Raw genomic sequence first — 16541 nt, forward strand, 5'->3', positions numbered from 1 at the left:
TCAGCATGGTTTGGAGGATCATGTTGTAGCATGTTTCAGTACTTTATTCGTTTTTATGACTGCATAATGTTCCACCGTGTATTTGTCCATTCATTTGTTGATGGTCATTTGTGCTGTTTTCACCTTTTGGCTACCGTGAATAGTGCTGCTATGAACATGCTTGTGTATGTACTTGTCTTAGCACTATCTTATAAACTGTGCCTTTTAGGATTTGGAAAACACGATCACTCTTTTTCTAGAAAACCTTTATTTGGGTGACTGTATAATTTGTAAATAGAATGATACCACCACAGAAGTTTCTTGCATTTTGTAGGGCTTGCTCTCCCCTGGATTATGTTCACATTTCTGGGACATATTTCAAGCTGAGTGAGTATATCACCATCATCATCTCTCTCCTGATGTTGGTGATGGTAGCTATCATTTGAGAGCCTATCATATAATAGATACCATTATTATCCCTATTTCACAGAAGGAGAAATGGGGGCTTATGAAACTTAAGCACCTTTTCCAAGTGATAGACTAGTGATAGAGCTAGGACTAAAACCCAGGTCTTTGTGACTCTAAAACTTGAGGTATGTGACAATTATGTGCCTGAGTTTCCTATCTTTCATGAAGTTGACTTTTTCCCGATAATTATCGTGGATAGCTACTGACCATCAATAATAATAAACTTTCAATCAATCAGTCCTGAAATCAATTTGGTGGGTCAAAAACCTCATTAAAAATGGAAATGGATGGAATAAGATGGAAAATATCATGTAGTAAGGGTATTATTTTATGAAACTTTCATTTGTCATGTGTGTGTGTCACGTATATGTGTGTCTGCATGGGGTCATGACATAAAATGTATCTCTTATTATGGGTTGCAGTCAAAAAAGTTTGAAAAAATGCTCTAAGCCACTCAGGTTCATTTCCCCCCTGAACATTTGAACTTTTATGCACCTAAGCAGTTTTTGCTGTCTCCTTCACTCTCAAACATCCTCTTATGCTCCAAGTTCACAAATTACGGAAGTACGACATTTTGTTACCCTTTCATAGCCATCACTGACTGATCCTACATGTAATTTTACAAAATTGCAGCGTGCATGCCTTTGAAGTTCCGTTCCCCTTTGTAATTAAATAACACACACGTAAAAAAGTGCACACTTATTAAGCGCTTTAATAAGTGATAGCCCACATCGATCCCATTCAACACAGAGACCATTTGTGCTCGTTTGTCACTTACCGATGCCCACATCAGACGGACAAGACACAGGAGAAGCCATCTTCCCTGCTGTTTGTCACATAGTGTAAATGCAATTCAGGGGCGCTGGTCCCCACACAGCCTCCGGGAAGGGCTCCTGTGGATATACAGATGATAATTCCACATGGTAAATATTTGGTTTTCTTCACGTCAGTAGCAATTCATAGTAGTTCTCTGGGGACCCTTTCAAAAGCCAGTTTGAAAATTTGTTCCTTAAAAGAACAGTTTTTTAAAAAATTAATAATGAGAACATATTAAAAATGCCACGTTGTTGGTGGGAAAGCCCCAAAGCAGTCTTTTAATAAACTGGAGTGAATTATAACTTAAATCCTACAAAATAGTATTAGGATTTTACATTTTTATTTGTTTCAATGCAAGAATTCAGTCTCTCATTGAAACGTAAAAAAAAAGTCATGCAGAAAGTTCAAGGGATTCTTGAACCGTAGGGACGGTTGTGGAGAATGATCATTGAGTCTATGTTGTTAAAACACCCTTTGCGTGTAAAACACCATACCGAGTTTGAGGAAAGGGAAAAATTATGATATAGCAAGCTGCTTCAGGAAGCTAGCCAACAGAAAACTCCTCTGTGTGTTCGTAGGATACATTTAAAGGAAGTTCATCAAGATCTTGCATGTAATTAATGGTAGAAAAGTAGAACCGTAATGTCTGTTAAAAAGGGAATAGTTAAATACATTTTGGCAGAATCATGTAATGGATAGCAGAAAGCTATTAATAAGAAAGAGGTAAATCTTTAAGAAGACTGAGAAGAAAACTTTATTGTGAAGAGACCATGCTTCTGAAGAACCTGTTTCATTCACTTGTTTTTCCAGCTCTTTGAACAGTCCCTGGCATATAGTAAGTGTTTGGTAAATATTTATTGAATGAATGATAATATGATAGCATTTTAATAAAAATAAATGAGGGGTATCCACATACATGGGTAGACATCCAACTGTCAAGAGTGGTTAACCTGAGGAGTGGGCTTGGGGTCAGGGAAAGGCAAGTTTTGGGAGAGCAGAGATCATATCTCATTTGGGTCCCAGTACCTGTAAGAGCACCTAGCATTTTATTTGCTTACCATGGAGAATAGAGAAATAGTAGTAATAGCTAACACTCACTATTTACTTACTGAGTGCTATACTCCATGCTGAGCACTTTATGTATGTCTCCTCATTTTATGCTCACAGCAATCCTTTAAGGTCAGTATTATTATTACCCCCATTTTACAATTGAGGAAGCTGAAGCTGCAAGGTTTGTAAGTGACTCATCTACAAACAGCTAGTAAGTAAAGGAACCAGGTTGAACTGTGGCAGTCTGGATCCAGTATCTGTGTGTCTAACCACTGGGCTCATAAACTGTAGTTGCCTAACTCATTCTTATATTCTAAACAGGGACTACAAGGATGCCTTGAACATGGTGCTTGTATCAAACACTGTTAGCTGCTTAGCTTACATAGCAGCTGTTTCTTACTTCTTCCTAAGTTTACAGACTCCTCCACCCCCAATTTTGTTCAGGCTACAACATACTCTGGAAATAATGAAGCACTCCAGAGTCCAGGGTCTAAACCTACTTTGGTAATTCCTATTTGCTAGGGAGGTTTAGGTGTGGCCATGTGACCAAGCTGCGGCTAATTAGGTATAAGGAGAAGTCTCCTGGGAGGGCTTTTGCTTCTGAATAAAAAGAGATGGTAAGGAGATCAGCTCCTTTCCTCTGGTCTTAAATTTGGTTGTGTGAAGATGTGATGTTTGCAGCTAAATCAGCCACATTGCTTGAAAAAGGAAGGCCAAATATAAAAAGATAACATGGTAAGGACCGCAGATCAGAAAGGTAGAGAGAGTCTGGGTACTGGTTGATATTGGTAAACCTCTGCATCAGTCCTGAAATTGCCAGAAACAGAATTAAATCGTGAAATTGTGCAAGCCATATCCACTGTTATTTGTGGCTGAAAGCAATTCTATACAGTGCTCTAAAAAAGCCTTGTTGAATTGAAAGTATTGATGAATTCAAGGAGGTGACATAAGCTATATTCATGAAAGATAACTAACAATGCAAGACCTTGTGTGTTGAGTATCAACTGGGTAACATAGCCTGGTGGGCCTATCAAGAAGGTCTTCGTGGAAGAGAGAAAATGTGAAGTGAACCTTGAAGGCTAGTAATAGTAAAGGTGTGGAGTTAATAGTTGTGCAAAAAAAGTCACTTTAGGTTTTGATCTCATTGGTCTCATTTTTGAGACTGTTCTTGATAGCAGAAAACACAATATTAGTTCATTCTAGCTGCACTAAGTCAAGTCAGGATTTTCTGCTTTCCTTCCTTATCTCTAGGACATCCAAGTTCTGAAGGGCTCATGTGGTATCATGGACTTATCTGGTGTTTGTGCATGACAGACAGGCAGCCTGTCTGTCTGTCTTATCATCCCCTCATTTTTGGACTACACAGGAAGGGGCCAAATGCAGGGCTCCTTCGCAGAGATGGGGAAACTGAGACCTATAAAACTTAATGCCTCCCCTAAGTCATACACCAATAAGCGATAGAACTGGAAATAAAAGCTCTTTGGAAGTGTTCACATCTTTTGCATCCCTTTTAACTCTTCTCCTTGCCCAGTGCCCAGAGAAGTTTTTTTTTCTTCTCATTGTGTCAATAAAAAAGTAACTAAACAGTTGTTTCCCACAAAACATTTGTTTGCGTTAGGACTTTTGCTTTTGGAAACTTAAGGTTGACCTTTATCTTTCTTTGTGTTTCTTCTGTGTCTACCTTTCCCAGAGAGGAAGAAGACCAAGATCTTGTTTAAACAGAAGAGTGATGAAGGGGAAAACATCATGCTCTGACAAAGAGAAACAAAAGTAAAATATTTTACTGATTAAATCTCCAAAATTTAATTTTGCCATAGAGGAACAAGTAGAATGATTTGTTTTGCTTGGTCAGATCTTGGTTCTCCTCTACTTCACTGGTTGCTCCTTCTCATTCGCTTTTGGGGGTTCTCTTTCTTCTCCCTCACCTCTTATTGGAATGCTTCGGGCACAGTCTTAGCAATCTCTACTCCTCTTCTAGAGGTGCTTGTCCAATCTCATGGCTTTAAGCAGCTGCATGTGCTGTCAATGTGCAAATTTATATCCTTTGCTCAGTACCCCATCTTTGAGCTCCTGTATCTGGGATCCTCATCTGGCTGTCTAATAGACATCTCAAACCCAACCTGTGCAAAAGAAACTCTTGATCTTCCTCCCACAAACTTGCCCTACTCACATCTTTCCCGATCTTCCAACTGCTTAGGCCATAAACTTTTATCATCCTTGATTTCCTTCCGTATCTCATACCCACATCCAAAGCATCAGCAAATCTTGTAGGTACTATCTTCAAAAGATATCTAGAATCTAACCACTTCTCACCACTTCTGCTATTACCACCTTAGTCCAACCTTCTATCATCTCTGATGTGTGTGATTGTGGAAACCTACCTACTGGTCTCTGTGCATCCATTCTTGCGTATCCCTGTAGTCTGTTCTCAAACAGCAGCCAGAGTCATACAAGATCACGCTACTCTTCTGCTCAAAAAGCTCCATTGACCTCCCATCTGCCTCAGAGTAAAAGCTAAAGTTTTTATTTAACTTTAATTTTTAATTTTATTTAAAGTAAAAGGCTTTACTTAATTCATACCCTTATTACCTGGCTGACTTTATTTCCTTTTACTTTTCTACTTGATCATTCGGCTCCATAAATTTCCTCTCTTTTCTTCAAAATGCCAGAATGCTCCTCTCTCAGAAATCTGCACGTCTCACTCGCCGCTTAGCTGCAAGTCTTTCTCAATTAAGATTTCCCTTGACCGTCCCACTTAAAATTGCAAACCCTTCCCTGTTGCCCCCAGTGCTCCTCTCTGTTCTCTTATTTTCCATAGCACTTATTAGCATCTAACATACTATATGACTGACTATTATGTTTATTGATTATTGTCTGTCTCCCCTGAGAAGAATGCAAACTCCATGAAAACAGGTAGTTTTTTCTGTTTTGTTCACTGATGTACCTATGGCGCTTAGAACCCTGCTTAGCACACAGAAGATGGGCTATGACTATTGTAGAATGAATAAATGAATGAAAAGAATCTATATTTCTCATTGTTCTTCTCTGATGTTGCCATTATTATTATTATTAACTGTTTTTGCCTGGTAGGGGGAAATATAGGTTCAAAATGCGGATTTTCATGGAGACTCAAAGCAAACAGTGGGTAAAGGAGATATGTTTGAGCTCTTCCAGGCGTCCTCACGTCAGAACAGGTACACACATGCCTACCATGCTTGCTTTTGACATCTGCATGAAAGGAAGGTGGTCCTGCTTGTGTATGACAGAGAGAAAGGGAACTCTCTTACCCGTGCTTTGTTTCATGACTGCAGTTCTCATTCTCCAGACACTCCTTGGTCTGTGACACTACTAGAATATAGGAATAGGTGATATTGAAAGTATTTAAGTCAGAAAGAGAAAAACAAATACCATATGCTAACACATATATATGGAATCTAAAAAAAAATGGTTATGAAGAACCTAGGGGCAGGATGGGAATAAAGACGCAGACCTACTAGAGAATGGACTTGAGGACACAGGGAGGGGGAAGGGTAAGCTGGGACGAAGTGAGAGACTGGCATGGACTTATATATACACTACCAAATGTAAAATAGATAGCTAGTGGGAAGCAGCCTCGTAGCATAGGGAGATCAGCTCGGTGCTTTGTGACCACCTAGAGGGTGGGATAGGGAGGGTGGGAGGGAGGGAGACTCAAGAGGGAAGAGATATGGGGATATATGTATATGTATGGCTGATTCACTTTGTTATAAAGCAGAAACTAACACACCATTGTAAAGCAATTATACTCTAATAAAGATGTTAAAAAAAAAAAAGTATTTAACAGCTGATACCATAGGCACTGACCAATCAGATGGGCCACCAGCTGTAAGCAACTGGTGTGGTTCTATGCTTATCACTGAGCATCAGCCCTGAACATAAGTATTAGATAGTAACTTCTCTGCTCACTGTCTTATCAATTTTTCTTACAAGGAAGTGGGGAGAGGGTTTCATGCCAAAGGCGGTATTTCTGAACATCACACATTGGTCCTTAAAGGAACAAGAAGATCCACCGATTCTACATGAGTTTTGAGGTATTTTTGAAGAATTTCCTCATTTTCATGATTTCAACTTTGAGAAATCTATTCTAAGTTTCAATCTTAATATCTAATTATTGAAATTACAATAGATACGGATGCAATGGCCTAGATTTCACAGTAGAACTTAAAATATCATGTAAAAGGACAAAGTCACTAATAAAATACAAATCTTTATGTCATGTTGCAACTTGCATGTACTTACACTGTAAGACAGGGCATGTTCACAGTACAAGCAGAAAGTGACATTAAAAATAATTTGTCAAGTGAGAGAGTGGCATGGACATATGTACACTACCAAACGTAAAATAGAAAGCTAGTGGGAAGCAGCCGCATAGCACAGGGAGATCAGCTCAGTGCATTGTGACCACCTAGAGGGGTGGGAGGGAGGGAGATGCAAGAGGGAGGAGATATGGGCACATATTTATATGTATAGCTGATTCACTTTGTTATAAAGCAGAAACTAACACACCATTGTAAAGCAATTATACTCCAATAAAGGTGTTAAAAAATAATAATAATTTGTCAGAGTCACACATTGTCTAGTTGACTCTGTCTCAGAATTTATGGGCAGGAGGCCCTGTAACACATTGAAAAAAATTAAAACATTACTTCCTTTCTTAACCTTCTCTGCTAGGTTCATCCTAGCCAAATCGTAGGAACTGGCCCTCCATCATTAGGAAGCTTCTGTTTTCTCATACCCTGGCGAACTAGAGCAGAGCTTCTCAGACTTTAATGTGCATGCATATCACCTGCATGTTTGTTAAAATGAAGAACCTGATTCATTAGGGCTAGGTAAGGCCTGAGAATCTGCATTCTATCAAGCTCTCAGATGATGCCATTCCTACTACTCTGTGGACCACACTGAGCAGCAAGGCAAGGACTTTGTTTAAAATCTCTGTCTTGGGCTTTTTCTCCTCAGTTTCCTTAGAAGCCAGGCTTGAATGGGGAGGACTCCCACCATCAGTCATATCCACTGCATCAAACTTTGGGATAATTTTCTATTGTCTTTTTCTTCTCATTTTATATATGGATTATGTTTTTGGTTCTTTCTTTTCTCCTGTTGTTTCTCTGGCTGTCATGAGCTGGGAATGTGCCACTGAAAAAAGGTGGCACACGTCATTCATTGTGATAGTGCACTCTTTTATTGTAATGCAATTAGCAGTGGACATGTCTGGTTTTACTCTGGGATAGCAGCATGGAGGGAGCTATTTAAATTAGTGAAAAAGTATTAATGGTGAAAAATGTAATTAATACAAGGCTGCTGTGTTGAATAAAATCCATTGTGTGTGGCACATGTGTGCTTGTGTGTGTTACGCCAGACAATGGTAACTGTAACAACTGTTCCCAGTGTTCATTTGCTGGCTGTCCCCTGTGCTGATTTCTGTCTGCTGGTGACGTGGGTGTGAGAGGAGGAGTAATGAGAATCATTATATTCCTCAAAGATCCATTTTTCTATAGTGCAGAGAAAGGTCTTAGATGTCCAAGCAGCGATAGCGGCTAAACATAGTAGCTAGGGACCTTGAGTTGACAATCAGAGCCCCCATTAGTGCAAGAGGTGGAACTTTTCTTAATAGAAATTACTGTAAATGGATATAGGAGTCATGGGGGTAATCGACTAACCGAGGCTTAAGCATGTTTGCAGAAAGCAAAAGCCACAAAACAGTATGCCTTCCCCGATTATTCCCTAAACAGAAGTGAGTGACAATTGCTGGCAGTCCATCTCGGATGAAGAAAAGAGCTCTTTAGGATGTCAAGTTGCATGGAAATTGTAATGAGGATACTGATGCTCATTGGATCTGGTAGATTATGTCTTTTATGTGAGTTGGGTTATTTTCCAAGAAATCATATTTTACCTATTTTAAACCTTCTGTAGTTGAGCTGTATTGCCGATACATCTCGGTAGGATGCTGTCTCCTAGAGCTTCTTGGAGAAAGCTCTGCTATTCTTTCTGCTTCTGGGTTTGAAATGTGGCTTTGCTTTACTATCTGAAATTTTAAAGTGTAAGCAATAGTGCCACCCAATGGTGTCTCAGCAGCCTTTTGATGGAGAAGAAAATGGAATTTACTTTTAGGAGATCAATTTCATGAAGCTCTATGTTCGAATGTGACTCCCAGGACCCATGGATTATGTCTGTCTCTCAGTGGAGATCCAGGTTCTCTAATTCTTGTCTTCATTGGGAAAAGTGACCTTGGTGGAATTCTCTAGTCTTGTCAATCCAGAGTCACATGCCTCCTGAAAATGCGGAAATTATGCCTGCTATGTTCTCCTAACTTTGAGGATTAGACACTTTCATTCTTGAAAAGTATAAACCTGGTTTTGAATAAAAAGCACTGGTTTGGTATTGCCCCATCAAAGCACTGTAGTTTGAGTACATTCACCACCATTAAAAATCCCATCTCCACGACAGACAAGGGCTTAATCTCCAAAATGTACAAACAGCTCACACAGCTCAACAACAAAAAAACAAACGACCCAATTGAAAAATGGGGAGAATACCTTAATAGACATTTCTCCAAAGAAGACATACAGATGGCCAGTAGGCACACGAAAAGATGCTCAACATCACTAATTATTAGAGAAATGCAGATAAAAACTACAATGAGGTACCACCTCACACCTATCAGAATGGCCATCATTAAAAAGTCTACAAATAACAAATGCTGGAGAGGGTGTGAGAAAAAGGAACCCTGCCACACTGTTGGTGGGAATGTAAGTTGGTGCAGCCACTATGAAAAACAGTGTGGAGGTTCCTGAGAAAACTAAAACCAGAACTGCCATATGATCCAGTGATCCCACTTCTGAGCATATACCTGGATAAAACTATAACTCAAAAAGATACATGCACCCCTATGTTCATAGCAGCACTATTTACAATAGCCAAGTCATGGAAACAACCTAAATGCCCATCAACAGATGAATGGATAAAGAAGATGTGGTACATATATACAATGGAATACTACTCAGCCATAAAAAAGAACAAAATAATGCCATTCACAGCAATATGGATGCAAATAGAAATTATCATACTAAGTGAAGTAAGTCAGAAGGAGAAAGACAGCTACCATATGATATCACTTATATGTGGAATCTAAAATATGACACAAATGAACTTATCTTCGAAACAGAAACAGACTCACAGACATAGAGAACAGACTTGTGATTGTCAAGGGAGAGGAGGGGTGGGGGAGGGAAGGATTGGGAGTGTGGGATTAGCAGATGTAAACTATTATGTATAGAATGGGTAAACAACAATGTCCTACTGTATAGCACAGGGAACTATGTTCAATATCCTGTGATAAACCATAAAGGAAAATAATATATAAAAAAAGAACGTCTATATGTGTATAACTGAGTCACTTTGTTGTACAGCAGAGATTGACACATTGTAAATCAACGATATTTCAATAAAAGAAATAAAATTTAAAAAAATCCCATCTCCAAACCTAATGTTGCATTATGTAGCAGGCTGCATGCATTGGGCCTTGTACAACTCCAGTTCTTTAAGTATTTATAATTGGAAGTGAGGTGTGGTAGACTGCTGTGGATGACTGGTGCTCATGCTATTCCCTAAGGTCTTTGGTGAACCTCCAGTAGCAGGACACGTTAAGAAAAATGGACTTTTAGTGAAGATTTCATGAGGAAATAGGGAAGATGATTTGCATCAGAGACCACACATTAGAGAACTAATAAAACCCTCATCCCTATTCTGTCCTCTGCCAGTGACATTGTCATTCCCCCCTCTTACTCCAAACAGCTTCTGAAGACTCTTTTGTTATCCAGCCTATTCAGCTTGTGTCCCCAATTTATAGACCCTTGTCAGTAAAACCAAACCCTGGAATTAGCCCCAGAGTGATCATCAAGCACCTCCTGGAGGCCTCCTTCCTCATCAAAGCTTCTGATTTAGTTATTCATTCAAGTTAACAATTTTGGTGGTGGGTGGGCTCTCCTGGTAAGTAGATTTTTCTCTATATTGTTACATAAGGTATACCACACCTACTTCCAAAAATGACTGTGAACCATTAAGAGGTTCAGATATATCTGGAAATATACATGAGTAGCTGATTACATAGTCCAATAGCAGACATCGTTCAGTTTGTTACTGATTGTCCTGTTGCCTTCTGGTACCTCCTTCAAGAATGTCCTTTGGTCTCTCCAAGTGGAAGTATGTGATCAGTTCACCTTCAATCTCTTGGCAACCCCCTTCCTATATTCCTGCTGAGGCCACCAGTTAGCCCTTTCTTCCTGGAAGCACTCTTAGGTTCTCTCCCTCTCCAGGATTTCTTAGACTTTCCAGTTGCTGTTACACTTGAAAGGTGATAATGAATGACAATGATGTAATGTGTCATGGCTGCAGGGATATTTGCATTTAAATGGGGACTCTAACATTTACACAAGTCTGTGTATTTTTAATTAATTGATTAATTAATTAATTTATTTTTGGCCGTGCTGCGAGGCTTGTGGGATCTTAGTTCTCCGATCAGGGAGTGAACCTGGGCCCCCAGCAGTGGAAGCGTGGAGTCCTAACCACTGGATCACCAGGGAATTCCCCACATTTACACAAGTCTGAACCCTAAGGGATGACCTCTTGAGGAGAATTTCAGTCTTGGGGGAGGGCCAATGAGGCAAGCGCTTGGCTGCACATAACCAACATTGTACGTGGATGCCCCTACTCCTGGGTGAGGGCTAGATGCACTTCTCAAGATGGCTGGGTGAGTGAGAACGCAAGTGTAAGCTGAAAAAAACACACGTGACAGTACAAAATCTATATTTGATGCTTGCATGAACCACAACAAGGGTTACAAATGTAGTCACATCTCTTTGACTACCTTGTTCACTGTTGTGTCCCTAGGGTTTTTTAAAACCACTTTATTGAAGTGTGATCGTTATACAGAAAGCTGTACATATTTAATGTATACAACTTGATGAGTTTGGAGATAAATATACACCTGTGAAACCATTCCCACAATCAGTGTCATAAACATATCCATCACTTCCAAGCGTTTCCTCTCACCCTCTTTACTTACATATTTATTTTTGTGATAAAAACACTTAACGTAAGAGCTACCCTTTTGGCACATTTTGAAGTGTGCAATGCATTGTTGTTAACTATAGGCCAGCAGTCCACAACCTTTTTGGCACCAGGGACTGGTTTTGTGGAAGACTTTTTACACGGCCTGGGGGTGAGAGTGGGGGTCGGGGGACGATTCAGTCGGTAATGCGAGCGATGGGGAGCGGCAGGTGAAGCTTCGCTGGCTCTCCCACCGCTGACCTCCTGCTGTGTGGCCTGGTTCTTAACAGGCCTCGGCCTGGTATGGGTCTGCGGCCTGGGGGTTGGGCACCCTTGCTATAGGCACTGTGGCGTACAGTTGACCTCTACGACTTATTCATCTTGCGTAACTGAAACTTGGTAGCCTTGACCAGTACTTCCCTGATTCTCCCTCCTCCCCTAGATTTTGAACAGGGCCTGGCATATAGTAAGTCCTCAATAATTATTTGTAAAATGAATGGATGGATGCATAGGTGGATGAATTCTGTTTCTAATATTGCTTAAACTCTTCCTCATATGCAGGGACTCCAAATATCTTTCTCTTGAGACTTCCGTAACTTGAAAATGTCTATAAATTCCAGGATTTTTTCTTAGTTTCAAAAGACAGGTGGGGCAATCAGTCCTCTCTTGACACTGGGCGGGGGGCATCTCTACATTGTTTCAGTTGTTTCTTTCTTGTTGCCTGAGTGTGTCACTGGCGAAGCTGAGTTCTGTGCAGTCTCAAGAGGTTGGTTCACCAGAGAGGGCCACAGAGGTTCTCTAGGGAGGACACCCCACTCCTTCAGGATCAGGGTGAGTGCATGTGCAGAGCTCTGCAGAACTGAGCCTCTCCTTGTGTTCATGGACACAACCACAAAAGCAAAACCAAAAACCAAAACCAAAAAAATCCGTTCAACCCCACTGAAGTGCAACATGAATATATCAATTCTTAAATCCTTCTTAGAGAAAAGGCTGGAAAAGTATTCCAGGCCCAGCCCATTCTTCAAATCAAAATCTAATTCTTCCTCCTATGCCTGTAATCTGAGGTTGGTTTAGAACACAGTCAAGTCTTTGGGGACAGAATTTGATGATTTCTCTCTCCTGAGGGTAGGGGCACTTAGGAGAAAAGTCTTGAAGATCACCTGCAAATTTTTGCCTTCGGAAGGACCAGTGAGATAGCCCTAAACAACAAAAGTGTATGGTGCTTCTCAGCCTATAAAAATAGTGTCCCTTTGAGGAAAGCAAAAAAGAAAAAATCCCACCACCAGTTCTGTCTCAATGATGCTGATATGCTCTGGGGAATCATATCCCTTTTAAGAGGAGCTTCATTTTCTCTGGATCTTCCTCAACCAAGGTGATTGTCTTGAGCTTTACTGTCAGGAATTTGTCTTAGGAAAGTAGTAAGTTTCCTTTCATTTTCTAAATGCAGTGAATTAACACTAGTGATAAAACTTGGATCGGTTGCTTGTTTTTTCTAAGAAGAATCCCCATAAGGTTGTAAAGAATAAGATATAAAGAGTTTGCTCAGTGCTTGGCTCATAGAAAGCATTCAGTAAGTATTAACTAGTATTATTATTGTTGTTATTGCTGCTACAACTACGATTATTATTAGTGGTGGTGGTCCCTGCCCTGGCATCCAATCCTAGCTGTGGGTATTTTCTATGGGAAGGAAATAGAGTTTAGTGACATATAATGCATGTAAAGTGCTTAGTATAGTCTCTGGTACAAAGTAAGCATATAGTAAATTTAAGCAAATTTATCAAGTATGAATATATTAGGGTAGATTTGGCTGCTGAAATAGAGAACAAAATTTAATGGCTCAAAGAAACATAAATTCATTTTTCACTCATGTTATTGTACCAGGTGAGTGTTCCAAGTGTTAAAGAAAAGTTTTCAGACAATTTAGCTGTGAGCATGTATCAAGATTTTATTACTATCAGTCACAGCAGGGAAATGGACCCTAGAAGGCCACTTCCCAAATTTACTTTTGGCAGGGACATTTGATAGGAAAAGAGTTCAGTTAGATAATCATTGTTAGGCTAGACACAGAAAGAAAAGAAAGTCTGGTAAAGGTCACTAGACCCTTGATTGACAGTTGGCAACTGAGTGTGTGGCTAATTGGGCATGTGGGTAATTGGTTTCCTAGAGCAAACCTTAATCCCATTAAAGTTCACAGAAAATTGCTTAAGCATTTTATCAGGAATGCTAACTTCTCAGAAAGAGTTTGTGAAGCAAAAAGTTCTGCCCCTCAGACCATGTTTGGAACAATTTCTCTTGTGTGTGGGGCCATGGGCCAGCTCTGTCCCTTCTAGTCATTCAGGCAGTCTGGTTGAAGGCAGCTCTGCCAGTTTCAGTATTTTCAGTGTATGGCTTTAATACCATACTGGTCATTGGCAGCAGCCAGTGAGAAAGGGGAAAAGAACAGAGATTTCTTTTTAAGAAATCTTGCCTAAGCAAATGAGCCAGAGGTAGAAACAGAGCTTTTGCTCCCACATCATTGAGAGTTTAGTTACATGGCCATCAAGCTCCCAGTAGGGCTGAGAAATACCATCACTGACTGGGCATCCAAGTCCTGCCTGCACATCTTTTACTATGGGGAAGAAATGGAGTTTGCGAACAGTAGTGGTCTCTGCCGCAATGAAGGTGTGCCCAGCTTTTCTGCACCTACTGCCTTCTGGAGCAGGGATTGGCAAACTATGGGCTTCAGGCTAAATCCTACCCACAGCTGTTTGTATAAATAAAGTTTTATTGGAAAGCCATGCTCATTCATTTATGCAATGTGAATGGCCGATTTCACACTACACTAACAAGGTTGAGTAGTTGAGACAGAGACCACATGACCCAAAGCTTAAAATATTTACTTTTGGGCCTTTTTAGAAAAAAAAAATTGCTGACCCCTTTTCTAGAGAGGGTTCTGAACTGCCCACAAAAGGGGACTTGCTGGATCAAAGGAAATGTGCATTGAAAATTTCAGTAGATGCTTCCCTTCATACTTGCACTAGCAGTGAATGAGATTGTCTGCTCCCCAGTATCCCCACCAACACAGAGTAATATCACTTTTCCATGTGGCCAATTTGAAGGTGAAAATGGTATTTCACTATAGTTTTAATTGTACTTACCTTATTAGTAGTAAGATTTAGTATTAGAGAGTAGGTATAGTAAAATATATATTTGCTCTTTGGCCCTCATTCCTGGCATAAAACTTCTAAAACCAGTGGAATTTCCAGAGTGATAGGAGTGTCTTTTGATATTCATGACAAAACCCTTTCAACCACACCTGAGTTTGTGTTAATTAGGTGACCTTTGGAAAGCCTCTGAGGAAGGGGCTGGTTGCCAGGGGAACCAACCAGAATTAGAGGATTAGAACTTTCAGTCTCTTCCACCCTCCCCCTCCCCCCTTGGAGGGGAGAGGGCATTGAGGTTGAATCAATTAATCATGCCTAGAGAATGAAGCTTCAGTAAAATTGGAAGAATGGGGTTTGGAGAGCTTCTTGGTGAACACAGGGAAGTGCTGGGTGGGACAGCATGGAGGCTTTGCACCCCTTTCCCCATACCTTGCCCTTCGCATCTCTTCCATGTGGCTGTTCCTGAGTTAGATCCTTTTATAATAAACTGGTAATCTAGTAAGTAAACAGTTTTGCTGAATTCTGTGAGCTGCTCTAGTAAATTAATAGAACCCAAGGAAGGGCTCTTGGGACCCTCTGATTTTATAGCTAGTGGGTCAGAAGTACAGGCGACCTTGGCATCAGAAATGATGAAGTGGTGTCTGAAGTCTTGTAGGACTCAGCCCTTAACCTGTAGGATTTGACACTATCTCTAGGTAGATAGTGTCAGAATTGAGTCTATGTTGTAAGACACTCAACTGGGGTGGAAGAATTGCTTAATGTTTGGAAAACACACACATTTGGTGTCAGAAGTGAGGTATAGTAGAGTAGTGTGAGAGTCATATAGGAGTGTGTTTTTTTCCTTTAGACTTACTGTGATTGAAGCTAATCATATTTTAAGAATATTTGTACTTTTTTTTCCTGTGAACTATCTACTTGTCCTTTGCACATCTGTTGGCAAGTATTGAGTTGTTGATTTTGTATAATAATTTTTAGGGGCTTTTTATATGCTAGGGAACAAAGCATTTATGATATGAATTGCACAAATCTACACCATTTTTTTTCTACCCCATTTTTAAATGTATTCTTTTTACTTTGCTTATGGAGGTTTTTGCTGTGCAAATTAAAGAAATTTTTGTGTAGTCAAATTGAGCAGTCTTCTGATTCACGGATTTATATATTATGCTTAGGGGGCCTTTCCACGCCAAGACTGTACAAAAATTTCTTCTATCTTTTCCTAATAATTTTGTGGTTTTCAGTTTTTGTATTTAAATGTTCGCTCCATCTGTAATTTATTTTGTTTTAAGGTTAGAGGAATGGATTCAATTTTTTTGCTAAATGGCTATCCATTCGGTGAACATCATTACTTTAATAATACATCTTTATCATATATTAATTTCCTGTATTGTTTTGGGTCTATTACTTGAATATTCCCTGTTTATTTATGGGCCAGTATTATGTTGCTTTAATTAATGTACATTTATATCATATTTTAATATCTGCAGGGCTAATTAGTCCTCATTATTTTTTTCATATAAGTCCTTTTTTAATAGGACTTTTCTGGCTAGTTTTACTTGTTTATTTTTCCATATGAAAATAGTTCAAAAACACTGCTGATAATTTTTATTTGGATTGTATTAAATTTATATATTGACTTGGCAGAACTGATATCTTTGTGATGTCAATGTTGAGTTCTAAAGCATGGGCGTAGTGTACCTTTCCATTTGAAGAACTTGTGCTGTTTTTAAGTTACCTTTTTGGTTATTGACTGAGGTTTCCTGACTGTGACAGATTTCTGAGACTGACCACCTGGTTCATTTCTTAAACTGGCTTAAATTATTGTTTTTATTCCTGGAGTAAAACCTGTTCCACAGGTACAGAAGGTCTAGGAGCTAACCACTTACTTGTGTTATGATATTCACAGAGCAAACACACCTTACTGTAGGGAATGATAAATTTGTGAATTTTGTCACTGCCGTGCCATCCTTAAGTGTTTGTGGTGATTGTTTCATAGAATAGGAC

The 16541-nt window shown here is 39.7% G+C and overlaps 1 protein-coding gene across 5 annotated transcripts in view; it reads left to right on the plus strand.

Annotated features, from left to right (window-relative positions):
• LOC307184552 (uncharacterized protein) overlaps positions 1-16541 on the plus strand; it is a 770349-nt gene that overhangs the window by 99080 nt on the left and 654728 nt on the right. The gene's annotated exons all lie outside the window — the stretch shown is intronic.

The sequence above is a fragment of the Stenella coeruleoalba genome (genome assembly GCF_951394435.1).
Source record: "Stenella coeruleoalba genome assembly, chromosome: 3".
NCBI classification, from domain to species: domain Eukaryota; kingdom Metazoa; phylum Chordata; class Mammalia; order Artiodactyla; family Delphinidae; genus Stenella; species Stenella coeruleoalba.